Consider the following 11,554-nt stretch of genomic DNA (forward strand, 5'->3'; position numbering starts at 1 on the left):
AAGTAAGGGAAATATTCTATAAATGTAAGCTTTGCCTGACTTGCCAGGACATTATCCTGTAGATCAAAGTAAACATTCTCCTCACAGAACTCTGTCAACCTCCTGTAAACATTAAAAGTCTCCGTAACTCCTCAATGATCCGAAAAAGTTCTGTTATTTACTCTGTTATTGAGAAAAAGTTTAATGGATGTAATGCATGTACGACAATGGCAGCAGACAGCCGATAGTTACCGACAATCAAAGGAAAAAAGAAAGAAAAATTTTGTTAAATAATATTTACATATACTTCTAGGTACTAAGCAATAAAAATAAAAGAGGATTATCAAGATGCTCTTTAATCTTTTAGATGTTACTTTAAATCAGATGTGGTCAGCTATTGTTATACACATGTTCATATGGGGAACTTTGTTTTAGGCTCAAATGCACATGAAAGAAACATGACGTCGAGATCTAGTAAAAGATGGTTATTTTCTATTATATCAAGTTGTATTATGCTGTGATTCACAAAGTCATGAAATTAAAGGCAATTAAAGGCAATCCCATGCAAGTCATAGGTCGCTTTGGAACAAATTAGTGAGTAGAAAGGAGCAACCTACTCTTCAAAGCCATTATCAGTTTCAATCAACCATCATTGTTATGTATTCACTGAAGGATCTCTGAGGATCACTGTGTTGCTCTGATTATTTTCCTCTCAAGCCAAATCAGTTCATTCAGTCTTTTATATCATTTGAACAATGGGGCCAAATAGAGTTGTGATGTGTACAAGGGAACAGATACAAATATGTGTAATTCATTTCTGTCTATGTCCCTATGCTGTATCTTCTGTTGCATCTTGTCCAACTACATGGAGTTGCTTCTGCCTTTCAAAAGAATATGCCAAGGACACTGTATGTCATCCTCCACAAACCAGATGAAGTGCATGCCATGATTACTGGAATTTTCTGATTACATTGTTTTGAATGCAAAGTGACAAACAGTGTCAGAGACACGCACGTACATACAGTATCTGCTGAGAAATTTCTCTGGAATTTCTTGAGAAAAGACGTGTCAGTAAAACAGCTTGATGCCACCCCCTTGTTACCAAATGAAGGCAAAATGCTGCTTTGCAAGCAGCTTTGGTAATATCTACTGAGTCACAGGGTTTCAACATATCTCTCTCTCTCTGTGTGTGTGTGTGTGTGTGTGTGTGTGTGTGTGTGTGTGTGTGTGTGTGTGTGTGAGTCTGCCCCAATTTGTGGATTGTAGGTTTTGCTGGGGGCCACATCTGCCTGCTGTGTGCTGGTGTGGCTCACAGATCTAATAGTGATTGATTGCCTGATTAAAGGAAATTGTGTTGAACTCCTGAGCAACGCAAGGAGAGAAGAAAACATATTTAATTAGCGTTGCAATAAAAGTGTGGCTATTGATTTGTAATGGCACGTGTGCACAAAGACTACTGTCTTCATTATTTATTGCTCACTTGTTACCCTTCGTTTTTTTTAAACATGTTGCCTCTCGAAGGTGATTTTGCTTGTTAAGGATTGTCTTTCATTTCAATTACTAAACAGCAGATAAAAAATAAAAACAGAAAAAATCTAATAATGAAAATGAGATATATTCCATATTAAGCACAGACAGATTGAAATGTCCTGAATGTCATAAGCTGTTAGGATATCTCAGAAGGGAACGTAGTGATGGACTGACTAATGAACAGGCTGAAAGCACAGTCCATGGAGCCAAGCTACTTGGCATGTGCTACCAGGATACTCTCTCTGATAAGGAATATCAGACATAAGGAGTTATCCAGGGAATTATGTTAAGGCCCACAATCTTCATAGCTTTGATAAATAGTGCTCTCTAAGATGGAAACAACTGTTGGTATTCTGTGGATGAAAGGACTCAGGCCCAGAATTCACTCCCTTTGCTTTGTCTTCACTAGAATCCAAATGATCTTTAAATCTGGTAGAGGAGCACAGAATTAAACTTAACCCACATAAATGTAAAGTTTGATATCTATAAAGCATGAGACATGCATGCACAAGATCTGACAAATCTCTCCATTGTAGTTAAATCACATGTTGACATCAACCTGGATGCTACTTTTCACCAGCATTGTCTGAGGACATTTACTATTCAAAGCCCAGAGCAGGTAACCACGCAGACCTCTGGCGACTGGAGAATGCAGTCCCCGTCTGGCACAGTTCCTTGTGAGCAGACCAGGCTAGAAAGCTGGAAAGCACGAACATACAGGCTTGTAAAATCATACTTGGCCAGAGATACTCAGGGTGCCCTGAGGCTCTCTGCACTCTCAGATTGTGCACTGTAGCAGAGAGATGCGCTCAGCTGTGTTTCAACTTTGCCAGAAAACTGCTAAAGTCCAAATTCAGTTACAAGTTAACCCCTTTCCTGGGGAATTCACAGGTCGTCAAACAAGAAACTCAAACAAACTACCCATGCCAAGATGCTGAGCTCCGAGAGTAGAGAGCTTGCCAATCCCTAACATGTAATAATACATCTGCAAAGGGAGATGTTCCATTTTTAGACTACTTTGTTACACATTTTAATTTTTGTCCATCAAAGTGTCTTTGTCTTTTTCAAATTCTCAATCTACAGAGTTCTGGTATGTAGATGTTTAAATAATTCATGTGTAATAGCATTGATCCTTATCAACCTGCAGTAATGCTGAAAGACTAATAAGTAAATAAACTTTAAATAATGGAGACTGTGAAGACTTAAATGACATAACCCAATATTTTATGACTCAATTCAACACTTAAAAGAGAAAATAATACAAGTTGATTCTTGCATTGCAAAACTGGATAGTTTGTTTTATTAAATAGCATTTTCCATTCATGACAGATCACTCCTTCAGCTGTTTGCACACAAACACTCACATGCAGAGTCAGCCTGCAGGTAAAAGATGTATTGTTTAGTTATTCAGAATCGCTTTTTTATTATCTGTGACAAGTTTTCAGTCGGTGCACAACAATATTCTACATAACATTAAGCAAGTACAGACATATAATGCATAAAACATCACTTTAATGACAAGTGTGTGCTGAAAGATCATTATTTTCAAAGTGATGCATCACAGTGCATTTTTCAGTTTTAACTTTCTCTTGCTGTTTTCCTGCTGTGAGAATATTCGACAGCCCAGATCACATCACAGTTGTCAGTGTGGTATATTCCTAGAATAATTTTCATAAGCCTAAAGCATACATGCCACTGAGGCTCTTTTGAGGACCCATTTGGCATCCTCCATATTTTACCTTATTATTATTGATCAGTTAAAAAAGACAAGGTCTTAGTTGTGACCAACAGTCTGTCTGAACACAGGGGCTTGTATGGATCTATATGAAGGCTGCCCCCGCTGCTGCTCCACCCTTATGTCTTCTGAGTCAAACTGGGCTTTCTTATCTAATGTTTAATTTGGGAGGCAGTCAGTGAATGCAACACAGTTTTTTTTTTTTTTTGTAATCACGCAAAGAGAGACTAGAAGTAGCCTCAGTAAGAGGCATGGTTACAAAAATATGTAAATTATACTGTGGTCATAAGGCAAAAGGAAAGGGTAAAACTCTGCCGTGGTCTCTGAGCTTATTAGATTGTTTTTTAAAAATGACTAAAATCATGATGGAAAGCAGGATAATAGGAAAGCAAGTGAACGTACCATAATTAGAATTAAATTATACATGGAATATTAAGATCTTTATAATCAGAGGTGCTCCTCATCTTAAGGATATGTGGTGACTATGATAGGAAAATTGTAGATATAAAAAAAATAACTCCAAACTGACATAAATTAAAATGAGAACATTACAAATTCCACGTCTGACAATACAATTGATTTGATATATTTGACTGTGGTTTAATTAGATTAAAATATGATCCTAATTTAAAGTAATTTCCATAGTACCTATTCCAACACAGCTGCCAGTGGATATTAGTATCTATTCCCTTTTCTTCCCCACCAGTGTGAACAGGATTATTATCTAGTGCATTATGCTATCTTCACAGCTCATTAGCAGTCAGCAGGTTATAAAAAAAATTATGTTTTTCTTTCATTAACTCAGAAAATAATGCAGTATTTTCATCAGAATCAAATAAATGCTGAAAAGTCACACACTAGAATACCAACAAAATGGAATCATTAGTGTACCATTACTTCTGTCTCCACTGCACCCAGTCACAGACTGTTTGCTGCAGACTTTTAACTTTATTTCAAACCAAGGTCAAACCACTTGTAAAATTAATAACCAAAATCAAAAGACAGGAAATATTTGAAAGCTGCACAAATTCCATTTTGCTTTTTTTGTATCATAGGCATTTATTCAAAGCAATTAGAAGACAGGAGTGATACAAGAAGGGCATTTGTGGCCAAAGTAGCAGATGTTAGTGGCAGGTTGCTCAGAGCGAAGGCTGCCTCATTTGGCTCACTCAGGAGGTGATCATGAGACATATTGCCTTTATTCTTGCCCTACCCACAGACACATGACTGCTCTTTTTACCGGCATGGGAATTTGACAAAGGTCAGCAGGATGCAGCACTGAGTCTGATGTCGAAAGATTCCCAGTGTTTCAAAAAGTGTAATATTTAAAGGTTTTCTTAGTCAAAGAAGAAAACGATTCCTTAGTGTGACTCGCAGAGTGGAGACTTCTGCAACACAGCCCTACAAATGAGGTTTAACAATTTTAAAGTACATGTCAGGAAAACAAAAGTGTGGGATGTACTCTTATGTATTATAACCCCCCAAAAAGCATTAAGCATTTCTTTTTATCTTGTGTCTGTGCTTTATTTTCTGCTCAATCCCTCTTCCACCTTTCGTTGTATGTAATTGGGTTTCATTGATTTACTTCTAGATGATGCTGGCTTGGCCAAGTCTCTGCTGACCCTGCAGAAAAAATATCAGCCAGGCTGTCTAACAGGCACTGTTCCGGTTGCACACACACACACAGAACTCCCAATACAAGCAGTGAATGATTGTGTCAGTGAGCTGGAAGTGAGTCAACCTGCCACTGCTGTGGCCCTCACAGCAGAACCATAGATTAGCGTAGCACTGAAACAACATAAGGCTGAAAAGGGGGGAGGGGTGGGTTGAGCATTTGTAACCACTGCATGGGGACTCTGCTGTGTTTGTATGTGGGGGGGAATGAAAAACAAAAAACTGTTAGCGTCCACTTACAGTCATCAACACGATCTGTAGCATAGGCGCTCATCTGTGCCTGAGCAGCCATGTGTCACCTTGAGATCTCTGGAGGAGGTGTCCGGACGCAAACCTGCTGGGCCAGACGGGGTGTGAAGAAGGAGGCAGGATGAAGGCAGTGAGGAAGTGGAGCTAGCTTTCCAGCTTTCTGCATGTGACATCTGTGACTGAGCGGTTGAAAGGACTAAGCAATTGCTTGAAAATTCTAACGCAGAACAAAATTTAAAAAAAGAACTCAACTCACCTTCTCGATTCTGCATGCAACGATTGAGAGGATAAGAGGAAAAGGATATAATACAGACAGAGACTTGATACTACCTGTGTCCTCATTTCCTCTTCTCGACTCCTGTCCCCCTTCTGCCATGCATTATAAACGGCTGATTATGACAATGACAGCTCCTCAGGTGTGCAGTATGCTAGATTTGTTATTCAGCTCACAGGCATTCCTGGCCCTCCTTCTAACCACCTGCACAGGCACACATGCACTCACACACACACACACACACACACACACACACACACACGCACACACATGCACAAACACAAACATACACACACAAGTGCAGCGTATTGCTCACAGCTGCTGTGTCAGCGGGATTCTGGAGCCAGCGAAAGGGGGGATATTACAAGAATCAGCTTCATACAAGCGTTGTGTTCACCATGCTATGATCCAAACTCACAATTCAAATAGATCTTCTGTTGTTTGAATTAGATTTTATTGGCTACTGGTGTTTTCATAAGCTTGAAATTGTTAAATTTGGCATATACAATAAATGAGCAGCAGGGGGAGATTTCCTGAAGCATACTATAAGAACAGCACTTTACAGCAATGCAGCACCATGGGGCCATGCATCACAAACTAAAACTGGTTTTGCCAGATCAGTTGTAGTTTTCTTGAGTTAATTTCTTTTGCAAAATTTCTATTCTGTGTTTCCAGTCAGGTTCATTTAGGCTAACCCAAGGTGCCGACTTACATATGCACTTTGGAGGTACTGTCTGTTTTTATTTTGCATTACCTGAGGTCGCCGGTTCGAATCCTGGCTGGGGGGGAGGTTCGAACCTTGACGGCGGTGGCCTTTCTGTGTGTGGAGTTTGCATGTTCTCCCCGTGTATGTGTGGGTTCTCTCCGGGTACTCCGGCTTCCTCCCACCGTCCAAAGACATGCATGTTAGGTTAATTGATGACTCTAAATTCTCCCTAGGAGTGAGTGTGTGTGTTAATGGTTGTCTGTCACCTATGTGTTGGCCCTGCGATGGACTGGTGAACTGTCCAGGGTGTACCCTGCCTCTCACCTGTTAATGCTGGGACAGGCTCCAGCTTACCCGCGACCCTTAATGGATTAAGCGGTTCAGACAATGAATGAATGAATGAATTACGTGCCTCTTTTGCAACAGTTTAGCTTTGATCCCTTGCAACATACTATGTTACAGTCACTGATTATCACCAAGTTATTTTGTTAGTCTTTACCATGCTATCTTTGTGTGCATGTACTGCCTGGTTTTATTTCTTACATGCTAAAACGTTGTCTTGTTGACTTTCTTTTTAACCCCCAGCTTATAAAATGGATATAGCAATTTTGACACTTTATACAAAGATAATGTATGGAAGGTCAGAAGATTGTCCATATTAGTCACAGTCTGACTAAATACAGTATGTAGTTTGGCATGGGTGATGGCTGGACTAGAACATGAGTTTCTAGGCGTGGCTCAGCAAGGTAGAGCGATCGTCTTGTAGCTTGAGGGTTGCTGGTTCGATCCTCAGCCAAGTCGAGTTCATGTTGAGGTGTCCTTGGGCAAGACACCGATCCCCTAATTGCTCCTGATGGGTCGTGGTTGAGCGTCTTGCATGGCAGCTTCCGCCATCAGTGCATGAATGTGTATGTGTGAATGGATGAATGTGATGTATAATGTAAAGCACTTTGGGTGTCATTCCAGGTACAGTAAAGCACTATTTACATACACACCATTTACCATTTTACCATTTACCATGTGAGTCATTGCTCAAAGTCAGTTTTGTATGCACAGGTAAGAAATTGCTCATGAACCATATCCAACTAGCCCGTCCCCTACTCCCAACTTACCTCTTGCAGCAACACAAAACACACACACACACACACACACACACACACACACACACACACACACACACACACACACACACACACACACACACACACACACACACACACACACAAACACACACAGATATGTTGACGCCTTGTGACTCAGTAGATATTACCAAAGCTGCTTGCAAAGCAGCATTTTGCCTTCATTTGGTGACAAGGGGGTGGCATCAAGCTGTTTTACTGAACACACACACACACACCAGGAAGTGACAGACACTTCCCTGTTAGATGTTGGTATTATCTGAAGTTCAGGGCCATGATGCATGCTTAAACAGCCAAAGCATCTTTTAAAAGGTTAGTAGTTAGAGTCCAACAAGCTAGTGTAAGCTTTGGGTTTCTATTGTTGTACTGATTAGAAGGAACAGACACTCAAGTTTGTTCACATAGGTTTGTCAAACTGCCAAACAAACTATCCCATTGCATCTATCCTTTCTGCTTCTTTGTCAGTCTCAGTTGTTACACAATCAATAATCTCCTGACTCATGACCTTATTTTCACTGTAAAAACTTAGTGTGTTTTGCTTACTGTCATGTTCTTGTTGCACCGGACAGCTGGCGTGGGTGATCAACTGCTGAACAACACTGAGGTGAAAGCAGAACCTACATTCAACTTTGTTTTTCAGAAACATAAGTCCTAATAAGCAAAGATTTCTTTGTTTCTGACACCTATCAGCTGTTTGCCAGCATGTTAGTCAAAGAAGCAGAAATTTGACATTGACTTACTATGCTGCTCCCAACCCCCCCAATATTAATGATAAATAATGATAAATAAGCTGGAACATTAAGCACATATTTCTGCCATTGTGTGATGCTTTTCTGAACCTGTTGCTTGGTGACGTATTATTGTGCAGTTCTGCCCAGCTTTAAACTATGTGAAGTGAAGTCACCTTGAGATTTTTCCAAAGCTGCAAGAAATGGAAAACTTTAAAGTGAAAATACTTCTCTAAAAACATCAGTGCAAAGCATTTTGTCATCAGCCCCTGTAAATATAAAGGCAAGGACATCTTCATTCAAAGTTGCATGACTTTGATGCCCAAGGTATAATTGGCTGGCTTGTCTTCTGACTAAAAGTAACAAGCTCTTGAGGTTATTTAGAGCCATTCTGAGTGATGGAAATTCAAATATGTAAAGAGAGGTAAAAGCCAATATGCACACTTATCCCTTTTTAAAAAAAATGTGTAAGACAACAGTGTTTTAATCAATAGCTGACATTTCAAAGATGTACATTTCTTAAATGGATATCTTGGTCGTGTAGGGAACATTTTGCTTAAAGACCATCTGGTATTGTATACACATATTATAGTTATCCAGGACATAACATTATCTGCATTAGAACAAATCAAAAGAAACATGTAATTGAAAAGAGGCTGCACAAACATGCAGACTAATCTCAATAAATGCCTAGAAAAATTTACATTCTTGAGACGCTGATTTTCCACATGGTATTTCTCGAAGTGCGTATTATTTCAGCAGAGCCCATGGTTGAGCTCACTAATTTGCTCCAGCTTTGGCGTCACTCTACCATGTAACTGCAATCAAGTTGCTGACAAAGTATTTCTTTTGGCAGAGCTGTTGTCTGGCTTTTACATCGTAAAAAAAAATGAAGAAATAAATAAGTTGGAAAGTGATCTAAAAATAGAAAGATTAATGACTTTAGCTTGATTTGCTGTGGAGGAGCAGTAACTTCCTGAGTTGCAGCTTCACCTTTTAAAGTCACATTGATTTTACTGAGGTGGTGTTTCTGGATTTGCCACAAGTATTTTTAACTTAACATAACTTGACAAGGTTAATTTAGTAAGGCCACAAGTACAGTTATACAGATGGCTGGCCTTTTTGACATGTGGAGTTACAATCAACTTTAAATTAGTGTCCATGTTCACTTCATTACTTTACCTTTCTTATGCAGACAGCTTGCAAACAGTAGATATATTAGATGTGATGTAACCTGAGTAGGTCAACTTTGCATCACACCTCCTACATTAAGACCGATTGCTCAACCTTACACCTTGAAAAGGTTACATCAGTTTAGACCTTATTTCCATTTTTCATATTTTAGACGGTAAGGTCAAGCGCTGAAATGTTAATGTCCTAGTGCTTAATTTACTTTGTCTGCTTGAGGGTCAGAAATTACTTCCCATATACACATCATTACACCTGTAGTTCAGTTTTTGCTTTAGGGCCAAATTAGACCGGCATCACCTTGATTGGAGGTTGCTGTTATAAAGTTTCAGTTTCTTACTTCATTAATAGTTGCAGAAGAAATCACTACATGAGCATAATTGCATATTGTTGAGGACCCCATATGAATAATTCTACTTTCGGCAATGTTTATTTTTTACTCTTGATGTATTTATTTTTAACTAGGGAGAACTTAAGCATAACTTAAACATGCAGAGATACCGTAGGTATTATGCTTTGGACATGACCAGCTGTTAGTCATTGCCACTAGGCTCACAATGGCAATGAACCTAAGGGACACTGTTTGAGCATCTGTTAGTGAGAATGCCAGAGCTTAGACCCCTTAAAATAAGACTGAAATTGATAGTGACAGAAAAGCTCTCATGAATGTCATGGGCCCTTGAATGCGATGACAAATTGTATTGTGGAGAGAGTTTAGGATTCTGGTGACAAAGTGTCATCTTGCATTAGCTTGCTGAAGATTGGCGGATCAGGCTAAACAAGGTGGCAGTGAGGTGGAGAGAGGCAGTCAGCAGATCAGTCGGTTCACTCCCGACAAGCTTACGCTGCTCATGCTCTGGGAGAGCCTGTGTAGCCAAGCAATTTTTTTTTCGTATCCAGCTTTTTCACCTCTCACTGTGAACCACAAGATTCACAGGCGCCCTTTTTAGCTGTTAATTGTTCTTTCCCTTCTTTTGTTAAGTCAAAACTAAAAAACCTAAAAAGTGCTGTGTAGATGCTATTTATAAGAGGTATACATGTCATAGAGAAACAATCAAATAAAAGATGAAACCTCAGGTGTTCTATCCATACTGTAAGCTCAACATCTCAGGGCATCACATTGGAATAACATAATATGGAGGAAGACAAAACAGGTAACCAAGCTGTGATTTTTCTATTTCTTATTATGTGCATTTAATTTTTAGCAATTCTTTTAGTTCTGCATTAACAGAACATAGTTGTGCTTTCACACTCTTGCTCCCACACTTCAATGTCTCACATACAGACGGATGTGGAAAAAGTTAACTCTATACAACTCAAGCTTTCGAAAGACCTAAAATTCCTGCTCCTGTCATACTGCTTCAAAGCCACTGAATTTCTGAATTTAATTAGCTACAATTAATTGTGTTTTATTTGCAGCCAATTTTTAAACCGTTTAGTTTAATTCAATTAAAATGCTGCTCTGTAATCAGCAAACCACCTTGTTATAACCTGTATCATTTCTTATACGATTAAATGTGGAATTTCTATGGGATGCTATTTCTGATACCTAATCCCCTTCAAATATTTTGAAAGCTGATTTTGTTCTGGTTTACTGTTCGGCTACAAAGATGAGATGATGCATCTTAGCCAGACTGCAGAAAAAGGCACACTTGTATCTCTGTCCTCGTCATCTGGCTCCTGCCAAAACTTTGAGCTCAAAAGCTGAACATCTTTGGTGTCTCTTTCCAACCTTCAATGCAAGTCAGAAAAAAAAAAAAAAAAACTGGCCAAAAATGTAGAAAGATTTGCAAATTCAGTTGTGAAAACCCATTTTATTTTATGTCATGCATAAAAAAATGTCTTTTCTGCCTCACAATTTGAGTTGTGCTCAACCCTGCTGCTGCTGGATAAAAATAACAAATGCTATGAATACGATGCTCGAAATTGCCCTTGCAATCTCTTGATGCTAATTTGATTTGTATTCACAATTTAGAATTTGAAAGGACAATGTGACATATTCCTGCATACAAAGTAGGAAAAATTTGTAATCTTATAGTAGCTAATTAGATTTATATGTGAACACTGACATGTTTAACAGTCTTCCCCTACCAGTGTCCTTCATGGGATATACTGATGTTAATGATTACAGTTAATCCTGCCTGCGCAGTGGAAACATCTTGCTGTCTGTGTTGGGAGAGCCTGCATGCAAAAAATAATTTGTTGTGTTAGTCATTTAATGTTGAACATTTGAGCTGAAATTATGCCTTTTTTCATAACTAATGGTTTTTCTTTAGTTTGCTTACATGTCAAGATTAAAGAAATACTTCAGGAATACAGTAGTATCTTTAACTACTTTATCATGATTTTTTA

This window comes from Melanotaenia boesemani, chromosome 8 (genome assembly GCF_017639745.1).
Source record: "Melanotaenia boesemani isolate fMelBoe1 chromosome 8, fMelBoe1.pri, whole genome shotgun sequence".
Lineage (NCBI taxonomy): Eukaryota > Metazoa > Chordata > Actinopteri > Atheriniformes > Melanotaeniidae > Melanotaenia > Melanotaenia boesemani.